Raw genomic sequence first — 11,590 nt, forward strand, 5'->3', positions numbered from 1 at the left:
AAACCAGTCTGAATGTGTTTGATTAGCTTTTAATTACTGAATTATGCGGATGATTAAACATTTGGTGGACTTCCCCTTTAACGTACATTTAACGTATAGACGTATAGGCGTATGTCAGCTCGTGAAATGGGCTCAAGCTGGATTAAGTGTATTTTCCTGTAAGAAAAAGACAAAAACCAGACTAGTAATGTTTATATCTTGATGATAAAACCTGTAATCTATATATATATATATTTTTAATAAACTCATTCTAGTCTATTAACGTTAGCTAGTGCTGTGAGGGACGGGTCTATTAGCAGTAGTAAACTGTAGATAAGTAGTTGTGGGAGTAATCGCCGTTATTTCTGATAAAATATCATATCTTGCATAAGTGTCTCCTCCATCGCCGTCAATAATAGCTATTTGACTAAAGCCCAGGTTATGATCCGACAGACCACTGCTGTCCACCCTCACCTCACCTCACCTCACCTCAGCCTGTCCGCCCGTCCGTCCGCCTGCCGTCCTCCCCTCCTCCGGCTCCAGCTCTGCGCTCCGCTCCTCCGGCAGCCCGGCTGTGTGAGAGCAGTGGCTCCTGACACTCTTACAGGAATTTCACTGCATTTCTCTCGCAGGCCTGAGACGGAAAACGCACCGTTTTCTGTCCTACCTTCTCGCCTCCCTCGTCTGTTTTTATCGGTGGACCCTGCTGGACCCTGCTGGACCTGGCTGGCTAGTTAAATGAGCCGCTAGCTGATCTCTCAGAGGAGCGGTTCAGACCAACGGACACCCATTTGAGCGTGACGTGAAGTCGCCCAAACTTCATTTCAGCGAATATTTTTCCTATTTTCTTCAATTTCTTTCTCTAAAATATGACTAACAGACATCGTTGTTTTTTTCTCTGTCGTTTTTCTCAAGTTTTTGCACTGTTTAAACACCGGGTAAGCTAATTAGCTAGCTAGCACTAGTTAGGTAAGCGCTAGCTAGCTAAGTCAAACGGCAGCGTCTCTGCTGGAAATCCAGTAACGTTAATAGCTCGCTGGATATTTGTGAAAATAGCAGGATTAATTTAGCACAAAGCTGAGTGAAGAGAAACACAACCAACTGAATTAATTCTTTTAATCAATCTTTGAAACTTTTGTTTATTAATTTGAACCTTTTTCAGGTGTTGTGTGGACATGGCCATCGCCCAAACACTGAAGGTGGGTTCCTAACGTTGTCTGTAATGCTGGCTAGCTAGTAGCCAGTTATTGTAGCACTATGTTCAGGTGAAGTTTGTGTAAATTTACACTGTGCGAAAAGGCAGAAAAAGGCTGCCTTTATTTTTATTTTCTATATAAAGCTCTATATAATCAGCTAAATCGTACAAAAGGTGACTTTCTCTATTTCCATGTTATTTCAGCTCAGCAGTTTTGATGCAAGGCTACTTACTCTCCTTAAAGTTCACACTGAAATCATCTATATTTTCTCAGCTGCTTGAGTAAACAGATGGAAAAGATAAACAAAATAGATAGTTATATAGAATTAAACATGTTCAGCTTCAGCATTTCTATCTAATAGAGCATATTCATGCATATTTATTTGAAACAACATTAAAAAAAAAAAAAAAAGTTAATTCACACTTTAGTCCAAATAAGTGACTGTAATCTGTGTTTTTACTTTTGTAGGATGTTGAATCGAGAACTTCAGCTAGATCTTGTGATTGCAGGTTGGTCCTATCATTATCTGCCCAATTAAAGAGGCCTCCATGGTTAATTATACCATAACGAGTTCAGGTGTTAAAGTGGGCATTAAGGTGGAACTGAGTACGGCTGATGGGCTTCATTGCTTTTGGTTAAAAATGTACAGTTATTTACCTTGTGAGCTGTTTTTGCTTTTGTTTTAATCATAGGCAGATTTCACGCACGCTGAAGATCATAGGCGTGCACACACAGACACACACACACGCACTCAAATGTAGGCACTCAAGCACAAACGTTGCTTTTCTAAATACGACAGATAATATACTCAACATAAATTGCGCTAAGCATTTCAAATCAGAGGATTCTTCTTCCACTCATGCACATAGATTTGCTCTATTGTAAGGCTGTGGCACAGGCCTACCAAGATTTACGCTTTCTTAGCTGTAAATCTCCTCCTGCTCCTCAGCCTCTTGCCTAGCCAAGCATGATAAGGACCTTTTTTCCCCCCCCATACAGTGCGCTGAAATAAAGCCACAAAGCTTGCCCAATCAGTAGCCATCTGCTTCAGCCATGAACTGCAGGCTCATGGTGGCAGGCAGAGGCCGCACAGCGGACAGAATGGGTCTCCCCTCCTCCTCCCTCATTGTTTTACAACAAATAGCCCCCATTAACACCAGTGTTTTTATAGGGACAGACTGCCTCCTCTGTGTGTCAAATATGGCATGGCGCAGATTCTTCTATGACACCCACATTAAGGCTAATTGTAGTGCTTTGAGGTCAGACACTACAAGTTTGGATCCACACGGGCTTTAGAAGCAACAATTTAGCGCTGCCGAACAGCGAAATGTGTCGGAGGTGATGGCAGTTGAAATGTTAGGTATAAGAATGTCAACTTTTATGTATTTAAGTGTTTATATCTTTTGTTTTCAAGAGAAGGACAAAGAAAAGACCGAATCTTACATTTTAAGCTGTCGACGGATTAAGAGCACATCCATTGTTTGCCTTATGACATGCTGTCTGGTAACCTACAATGATCGTTTTATTAACAGAAGGAGGAGATTTGCATATTTACTATAAAATGCTATAGATTTAATTCTGAAAATAATTATCAGGCACCAGAGATTTGCTTTCATTTAATGCCTTGAACTGGTTCCTTGGCTTCTTGTAAGACATACTTTCTTGCAGGAGCTTATGGCTGACAATATACACTTCATATGCCATAATATAATTACAACAGGGATTAGAATGCAGATGATAAGATTTATATATATTTAGACCATGATGAAATTTTTGTTATTTAGCTTCTCCACTCAGACTCAGACTTGATTTGAAATGAAACAATGACTGTGAGGTTGAAGTGCAGATTCTCAGCTTAGGTTAGAGGATATTTGGCTTAAATATACATTAGTTAATTACAGTTAAACAAAATGACAAATTAAAACTGCCTTTATTAATTTCTTGGTTACAGAACACTGCAGCAGATGACTGCTGGTCATAGGCATCACCAGACGCTGGATATCTTCCCTGATGATGCTCTACTAGGAATATAGTGTAGTCATTTTAAGCTCCTGGTATTTGCCTTCAGCCTTGTCGTCAGTAAGTGAAATGCATGCTCAGGGCAACACAGGATTGGCAACTTGCGTGGCCAGTGAAGAACATCCAACTCCCGTATGTGCTGTAGTAGTCTGTTATTTGTTAATTTAGAAGAATTTGGTTTAGTCTTAAAGTGCTGCTGCACACCTGAGAATTCATCTTTCTACTGCCGCTGGAAGTCACCTCATCAGTGAGAAACGCCCATTCACAGATCATGAGAAGGCTGTTTTATGCAAACCTTCATTCTTCATTGTTTAGAACTCCACAGATGTTCACAGATGTCCTTTTTAGCAATGATGCATTATAGTCTTTAAAACATCTACGCCTACACCCTGTGTTTACTTGATCATCTTCATAAATAAATGTATGAGTGCATGACAGCGCTCTTCTAAACTGTTTGCTATGTTTCTACGCTCACTAGTGGCATCCTTGCCTATCAAACATTTGATCTCAACACATTTGATAATGAATTCGATTCATTTATTCTATTTTTTTAGTCTGATGGAAGCCTGCTGTACTGCCATTGTCGCTCCGCTTTTTCTTATGTTAAGAGGCGTCAGCAACAGACTCCAGATTGCAAACGCTACATCCAGAATCAAGTCTAGATCTTTGCTGGTATGTAGAGGTGGGCAAAATGTAAAAACTATGATATCACAATGCTTGTAGGCAATACACAATGCATTCTCAATATGGAACAAAATACACCTGTAATGCTACATTTGAGAATATCATGATGATGATGATACAATATTGTCATATTGTTCACCCCGGCTGATATAACAACTGACCAGGAAGCAGCTCATTAGCCAACATGTCAAATTAAACTGGGTTTTTAAATTATAAGTATGTATAAAAAGTTATGACAGTTCCTACATGGTCCACATACCAGTCAGCCTGCACTGTGATCTAATAGTCGTTACTAAATTAGTTACTTTTTACAAATAGATCATATTATCAGTTATGTTAAGTTACGACTGACATAATGGGTTTTTCTGTTGGTATTTTATTTTCATAGCTTTACAATAGCAGCTTAACTTGAGCTCGTCATTCAGTATAACAAACAGTCTGGTGTGTTCTTCTGAGATTCAGACAATGTCCATACATGTTATATTAACTCAATGTGAACAGTCCTGTGGAACCTCTATGAAAGCCTCTCTGACACACAGTTGCTGAATTAATTTGAAAATGATTGGGGTAATACACTGCGTATTAGACCAATCATTTTTAGTAAGTACACTACACTACTAAGTACATTACACTATGTATGATGGTGTGTTCAAATGGTAAAATGTAGAAACATTGTTGCTGTCCCTAAAAAACACAATGCAACTCAAAAAGACATTTTATTTATAGTTAATCCTGGAGCACTGAATATTGAATACTGAATATTGGTCTATTCATCATCAAATGTCCACATAATGTAAAAGACAGCAGCTGTGCTCACATGATGTGGACATATAAAAATAGGGGAAAAATAAGATACACGTTGTTTTGGACAGCCAGGATATACAGTTGGGAAACAAATCACATGTTTCTGTTGGGTGATGTTGGGAATGGAGATCACATGCCATGTCATTATTTTTTTCCCACTTAGTTGCCTTTCCTGACAGTCTCATAACAACCTAAATAATTTAAATATATATGATCTGTATTTATAGCATTGCTTTTCTAGTACTACGCTGTCATTTTATAGAGCTAGCAAGCATGGCAATTGATATTTGGGAAGTTTACTATACAAAAAAAAAAACCCATAGGCTTCTTTACTACGATTGCCAAGTTAGTACACACAGAAGTGTATATTAAGGTTCCCATTTAAAATTATACCCTTGTTGATTTACAGTGGATTTGACACTCCTCTGTGTAATAGGCCTACAAGGTGGAGGAGACCATGTGATTGGCATGAAGACGCAACAAGGAGAGAAGGGGATTCTCTGATGAGACAGCACAGGTCAGATGGTGGCAACAGAGGGAGGTTTCTGTGAAGCTTGTATTAAAAGTGAGCTCATAAATCAGCAGCGCAGCAGATTAGAGCGGCGCGCTGTCAGCCACGCTGAAGGCTTACCATAGTTTTTCCAATGGAGGGCAGAAGAGGAAAAGGAAGAAGGCTGTGCCCCGACCGGCAGCGAAGAAGGCAAGTTCCAAGTGTATCGTGTGTCTGCTGGGAACAGAGGAAAAGAGGCTGTGCTCTCTTTCTCTCTCTCTCTCTCTCACTCTCTCTCTCTCTCTCTCTCTCTCCCCCCCCACTCGCTCTCTCTTCACAAAGCTTCATAATTTCTCTCTCTCTCTCTCTCTATATATATATATATATAGAGAGAGAGAGAGAGGGAGATACACACATATATATGCATACACACTCATGAGCCACAGCAAAACAAAGTGTAGTCCACTTTGTAGTCCAGCTATTGCTCCCACAGTGCACCTTAAAATTAACTCTGAGATGCATTCACATCAAATGGTTCATCTGGAGGGGAACAAAATAGGGGGAAAAAGGAATAAATTAATAATGAGCCACTTTTATACCGGATCCAGCGATTATACAAATGGTGGAAACAGCCAAAAATATTCTGTTATGGCATATGGCACTTCAGCTGCCATATGTGCCAGTTTTCACAAAAATTGGCACCATGGCACACGATGGTCAGTTGTAACTGCCAAAAACACAGCGAGGGCTGTGCAGAGAGAGAGGGAAAAAAACGCTTCAGTGCCTCAGACGAGTGCACTGATGTCCTTATGCAGTTCCCACTGCATAATCAAGAGCGAGTTATCAAATGCTGGACTGAAGATTTAGGGGAGATGAAAAAGCGTTTTTTTCTCCTTTTGGGCACCCATCCTTCCCTCATCCTCCCTTTTCTCTTGCCTGGTTGCTGTCGTATCCTTCCGGGGCCAGGCGACAGGCCTCGCTTTAATTTCACCTCGCTGTGAAGTAGAGGGGAAACTTGATGCAGACTCACAGAGGCAGAAATTAGTTTGGCATGCCAAGCACCAATATTATTATCATCATCATCATCATCGTAATTTCAGTCAAATTGTCTTGCTGCTCATTGTCCCTGGGTTCTTTTGTGTGGAATCACGATCAAACACATCAGTAATTTTGATTTTTAATTAGTTTTGCACAGTATAGTTGCTAAAAAAAACAGGATGTTGATTCAGAAGTTCAGAAAAGAATCTAAAATCCGATTTCAGACTGTTGGATTTAGATGAATCCTTATTACAGTCTGTTGTTGGCTCTCATACCTTACCTAAACTGTGCACACTGTGCTTCTTGTATACTGCCTTTCCTGCTAAAACAAAATCCCTAAAACTCAGCCCATGAACTCTCTCTCTCTCAAGGGCCTTAACTACAGGCTCGGTGGTCCAGGGTTCAGATCCTCCCTCCCAGCCAGGCTGCCAGACTAGCTCAGGGTTCACAGCTGAGCTGAGCCACCATGGCAAGACTTAATGTTCCAGGTTTCGGGCGGCCCCAGGGCATATGTTCGCCCCCCATCACTTAGAGGAGAGCTCACGTCTGGTGCTGGTGAGTCAGGCCAGGCCCCAGCGGCCCCTCCGAGTCCCACTGAAGCAGGCCCTTCCACGCACCGCTCCACCCAGCAACAGGGTCAGTCAGTGAGTGACAGGTTGCAGGCAATTTACAGGGGATTATGGGACCACCAGATCCACCACCCTTGCTTTGTCAGTGTGTGCTGCCCGTGCTATGCTGTAGGCATCGTTGCCCTTAGACGAAGCATGGTGTAAGTATTTGTCACCAATAACTAAGGATTGAGAAATTCTGAGCATTGTCATATGTGTGCATTGCATTGCCGTTTAACCAGAAACACATATCGCCGGTGTCCAATGAAAAACGCATCTCCAAAATGGTGAGAAGGAAGAAAAATGCTCTTAACTTTGAATGGAAGTCAATGTAAAGTACGAGTTCATTCTGCATAATGTAAATTTCTATTGGTCTATTCATCCAATAGACCAATAGACATTCCATACAATGGAAATGTAATGGAAAACTAAAAACAGACGGCATGGAGAGATATGTTTTCCATTGGACAGCAGCGATATACTGTGTAGTCAATAATAAAATACTTAAATGGTTTGTAATGCAGATTGATAGTAATAATGCTAAGCCACATACTGCCTGAAATATGCTAATGTATTGTTGATTATGTGATAGGAATTAGTAGCACAGAGTTGTATTTTGATGCTTATTAAACATATTGTGTTTTGCGATTAACACATTTCAGCACAAGTTTATTGATATTGAATGCACACACCAGGAGCTACACAATTTAATGTCATTGAACCTTTTATATATATATATAAATAATATGCACCATTGACTTCGCTAAAGGCCAGTTGTTGTTTTTGGCCATAAACAAATTCCAGCTGGTACACTAGGTATAAGCTCTCATGGGCTTATGGTGTTTTTGAAGCTGTTTTTTATTTTTCAGTTCTTGCCTGTTTTTATTTCAAGCAGTGGTGTTTTTGATGTTGCAGCAAGAGAGGAGCGAGATGACAAGTTGATGGCGAATGCCTTGAGGAGGGGCTGTCAGTGCAGCCGGTTACCTCTGAAAGCCCCGGTGGCCCGAGCTGACTGTGGTGGCATGAATCAAAGCCTGCTAGCGAGCGCGAAGCTCCGAGGGCCAGGCCCCGAATCGGCAGGGTTTTTGAGGAAACTTCGATGCACAGCTGCTGCGCACTCTCCCCCTCCATGGTGCGTGTGGCCTTGCTCTTTGCCTCGCGGCGTTGGGAGCCAGGCTGTGGCACTCAGCAGAAAGTTCATCAAAGTTTAAACTGGCAAAATAACAGGGAGAGCGGGAGGCGGAAGGGACCAGCCCATTGCGATTTGATTGTTTTGTGGGAAACATGACTGGTTTGGCTGCTTCATCACACCGCCAACTGCAATTAGAGGTGAAGTGTTTACAGAGAATTTCTAACCATGAACAAACAAAAGGGCAAACCAATGGAACCGTGCCACAAACTGAAAGACAAGTCAACATAGATTTCAACTTTGGACTCTTTCTTTAAGACCCAAAGAGTTCTCTTTTGGGTCGTTTGCCTGTTGTGTCATCCTTTGAACAAAAGTAGATGTCTGCAGAGCAAGAAAACAAGAGGCCATCCAAGTAAAATTCAGTTCATGAAGCATTCCGTCACACCCATTGTCTCTCAGCCCGAAGACAACAGGCCCGCTCCTAATCTCCCAACGGATTCACTGCATTTCGTTCACGAATGCCTCAGCCTTGATTTCCCTGCCCCAGCCTTTGTGCCTGTCTGTTGTGGTTGGGGAAATTGTGACAGTGTCAACCTCTCAGAGCCCAGAATGGGAGAAGTGTTACTAGGAAGCTGGCCAGAATTGATGGCAGTCCCTGCCTTCTCTTCTCCTCTAATCACTCCCATACATTTGGCCTCAAGGAAAAGACCCAACTTAGCACTGAGAATGCTGCTCACAACGAGACACAGGCCCACCACGTTCCTTTGCCTTGGACTCGCTGCTAGGTTTGTCAATGATCTGTCCTCGGCCGAGTGAAAGTTCTAATGAAGCGTGGTGTCCGTTCCTCCGTCCTTAAGAGAGAGCATGGCACTTTGCATTAGGTCAGCATGGGTTGAGGTCACAGCTCTGCAGCTCAACGTCCAGCGAAATATTGTGGAGATTGGCCGAAGTTTACTGGTATCATAAGTGCTCTCGTTTAATCCCATTTAGGCGCTTGGGAACACACATCCCCATTGCTCATTACTGTCAGTGTCACTTAATAGATGATTAGTGACCCCGTGGAAGGGAGACACTTGCTCTGAGAAGACAGCGTTGGAGCTCTTTGTTAGGACACTGCCCACCATTACGCAGGTCTCGTCTGCCAGCCTTGGAACACGGATGTCTGGACATGCTGCTCTCATGTCATGCAGTGCAGATAATAATCATGTTAATAGTTCACGCATAGAAGTGTTGAGCTGTGCTACTTTGTGCTCATCCCTCTAGAGACTGTGAGCACAATAACTTTTTTTAATCTCCACCTCTATGCTCTTACATAATCCCTTAAACTCTGTTCCTATTATGTACTTACTCTCTAACATCTAACAACTATCTGGTAGGAGTGGGAAACTCTAGGCACCTCATGATTCAATATCCTTTAGTAGCCTTGACACAGTGGGCAAAACCTGAGCGCTCACTGAGAGGCCAGGTTTAGCTTGTGGGCGTAGCATTTCACATGTAGGAATTCACCCAGTCCAGCAGCAGCAGCAGCCATGTTGGAGCGCTACCGCTCACTACAACTAAACCTGTCTCAGTGATCTGCTGTTCCTCTTCTACCTTCTTTAACAGCTCAGCCGTATCTGCACCCGTCTGGCTCTCCTTCACTGCTCTTGTATGAAGCACATGAGGCCCTAGCTGACACTCATCGGTAATAAACTGCAAAAGTATGATGACATGAAGTTCCATGCCTCTGGTTGTAGAGTTGTTTGAGGTGGGACGCTTCTCAGCGGCTAATTGCAAGTGCAATCAAATTGTCTTTGACTTTGGGATTTGCTTCGCCCTTGGGTTGGAATTTGACATCACTTGCTTGAGGGTCCTTTAGGGTCCTTTACTTGGTTGTAGTTGCTGCCAACAGGAGCCAAAGTGGCTCCATTCACTAGCTTTTGATGTAAAGGGGGCCGGATTGTAGGTCGGATTTTTTCGCACATCTTATGTGCGTGCTACAGATTGTCCAGTGCTGCACTTCCAAGTTTGACATTTTGTATGAATTGTATGCATAATATGCTCAATACTATAATATGAAATTGTGTGAAAGTGTGAAGTGCCAGTCTGGACCGGCCCCTCTTCTAAATAATTGCCATTTGGGCGGGGGGGGGGGGGGGGGGGGTCCAAAAGGTTTCGTTATGTGTTAGAGGTTAAGCACAAGCTTTATTTTTGCTTTTGTGTGATGATAAACAAATAACCGCACATCAGCGTGTTTAAAATGTTATACCACCCGAAATTCAGATCTCAGAAGGTTCCTCAAAGCAGTCAACGCCGTATTGTTGTCTTGACAGTGACACAAACCAGTATATACAACTCCAGAGCAACAGTGTAACTTTTTCAGCCGAAATGCTCTCTAAGAGAAAACAATGGTGAGACATATAAAATAAATGGCAGCTGTTTTAGATTTGTTATCCATATTTGGTTACAGGAGGCTTCTACTTGGATGGCAAGTCTATATCAATATTTGTGGAAAGCGCTGTAAGCTAAAACGGGGCAAGAGCAGTTGTGGGTAATGTGATCTTCATAAGGCAGCAATTTTAATATGGTCATCACAAAGCAACACATTGAACTGTTCAACGGTTCCTGTAAAGGCTGTGTGTGTCCAGTAAAGGCTTGGGGTTCGGCGTGCAGGCTCTGCCCACTGGTTGTTTGTGTATGCTAATGTGACCAGCCTCTATTCTAAATGATTGGCATCTCGAAAAGGCAACGCAAAAGGTGTGCGTGTCCATCTGTCTGGAAAATGTGCCGTGCTGGTGTCGTTCCAGGCTCTAGATGTGGAATTATAGTGGAACAGTGGCCACTGCAGATGTGACTGCATCTCACTTGCTTTGGCCATTTGTGTTATGCTTGGCTGAAATGACTGATATAATCATCTGTGATATGCACTGGCGTAGCAGCCAGCTCTCTCCAGCGAAACACAGATAGAAGCCTAACGGCAGATTGTGTGTTGCTCAATCGTGCTGCTTTCGAATGGAGACTTTACATTTGTAATTCATTGGCTTTGTTTGTTTGCTTTGTGTGCTCTGCCCAACTAATGCGGAACGTTGAATTGGTTCCTCGTGTGTTCCTTGTTTTGTTTTGGTTTTTTTTTCGCCAAAAAAAAATCACCGAAAAAAAATACACAGAGAGGATGAGTAAGAGAAAAGAGGCATCTTTTGGCAAGTGCGTTCACCAGGCCAAGCGTGCCCTCGAAATGGCGCTTCCTTCTCAAGCCTCGCTTTAAAGTTGGTCCGCGGCTTTTTGCAAACTCCCTCCCCACTTTTTTGTGCTAATCAGCGGTGACATGGCGCTTTTCCTGGCTGTTGAGATCTCCATCCTGAGAAAGACGAGGTGGAGGAATAACAAATGCAGAAAAGGCGGCTGGGGCGACGGCGGGCCGCTGAAAATGGCAGCTGTCAAGCGAGCTGACAGCGAAGAGAGCGAGCGGAGGCCCCCGCTGTCTGAGGACTTTGTCACATGCTGTAGATACTTCAAGTGCTGCAGAGGAGATCCGGGGCGGCAAGCTTGTCAAATTGACTGAAGAGCCACCCCCCTCCTCCAGATGTGAAGCCAGGCGTGAACGTCTAGGTAAATGTATTACACAAAGAGTTCTTTAGTCGATTTGTCGTGTAGGTCTTATTCG

At 42.8% G+C, this 11,590-nt stretch overlaps 1 protein-coding gene and 1 long non-coding RNA gene across 3 annotated transcripts in view; one reads left to right on the forward strand and one right to left on the reverse strand.

Moving 5' to 3' along the window:
- prdm8b (PR domain containing 8b) overlaps positions 1-671 on the reverse strand; it is a 7,580-nt gene extending 6,909 nt beyond the window's left edge. Inside the window, exon 1 of one of the 2 annotated variants that reach the window (XM_072665063.1) lies at positions 464-671. The gene's annotated coding sequence lies outside the window, so the exon portion shown is untranslated. The remainder of the gene's footprint in view (positions 1-463) is intronic. The other variant, XM_072665065.1, reaches the window with a different exon arrangement.
- LOC140542182 (uncharacterized) lies at positions 376-3,649 on the forward strand. The gene is made up of 3 exons (XR_011977979.1): positions 376-917; positions 1,142-1,178; positions 1,644-3,649. It is a non-coding gene; the product is annotated as an uncharacterized lncRNA (long non-coding RNA).
- Positions 3,650-11,590: the final 7,941 nt, after the last annotated feature.

Source organism: Salminus brasiliensis, chromosome 20 (assembly GCF_030463535.1).
Source record: "Salminus brasiliensis chromosome 20, fSalBra1.hap2, whole genome shotgun sequence".
Lineage (NCBI taxonomy): Eukaryota > Metazoa > Chordata > Actinopteri > Characiformes > Bryconidae > Salminus > Salminus brasiliensis.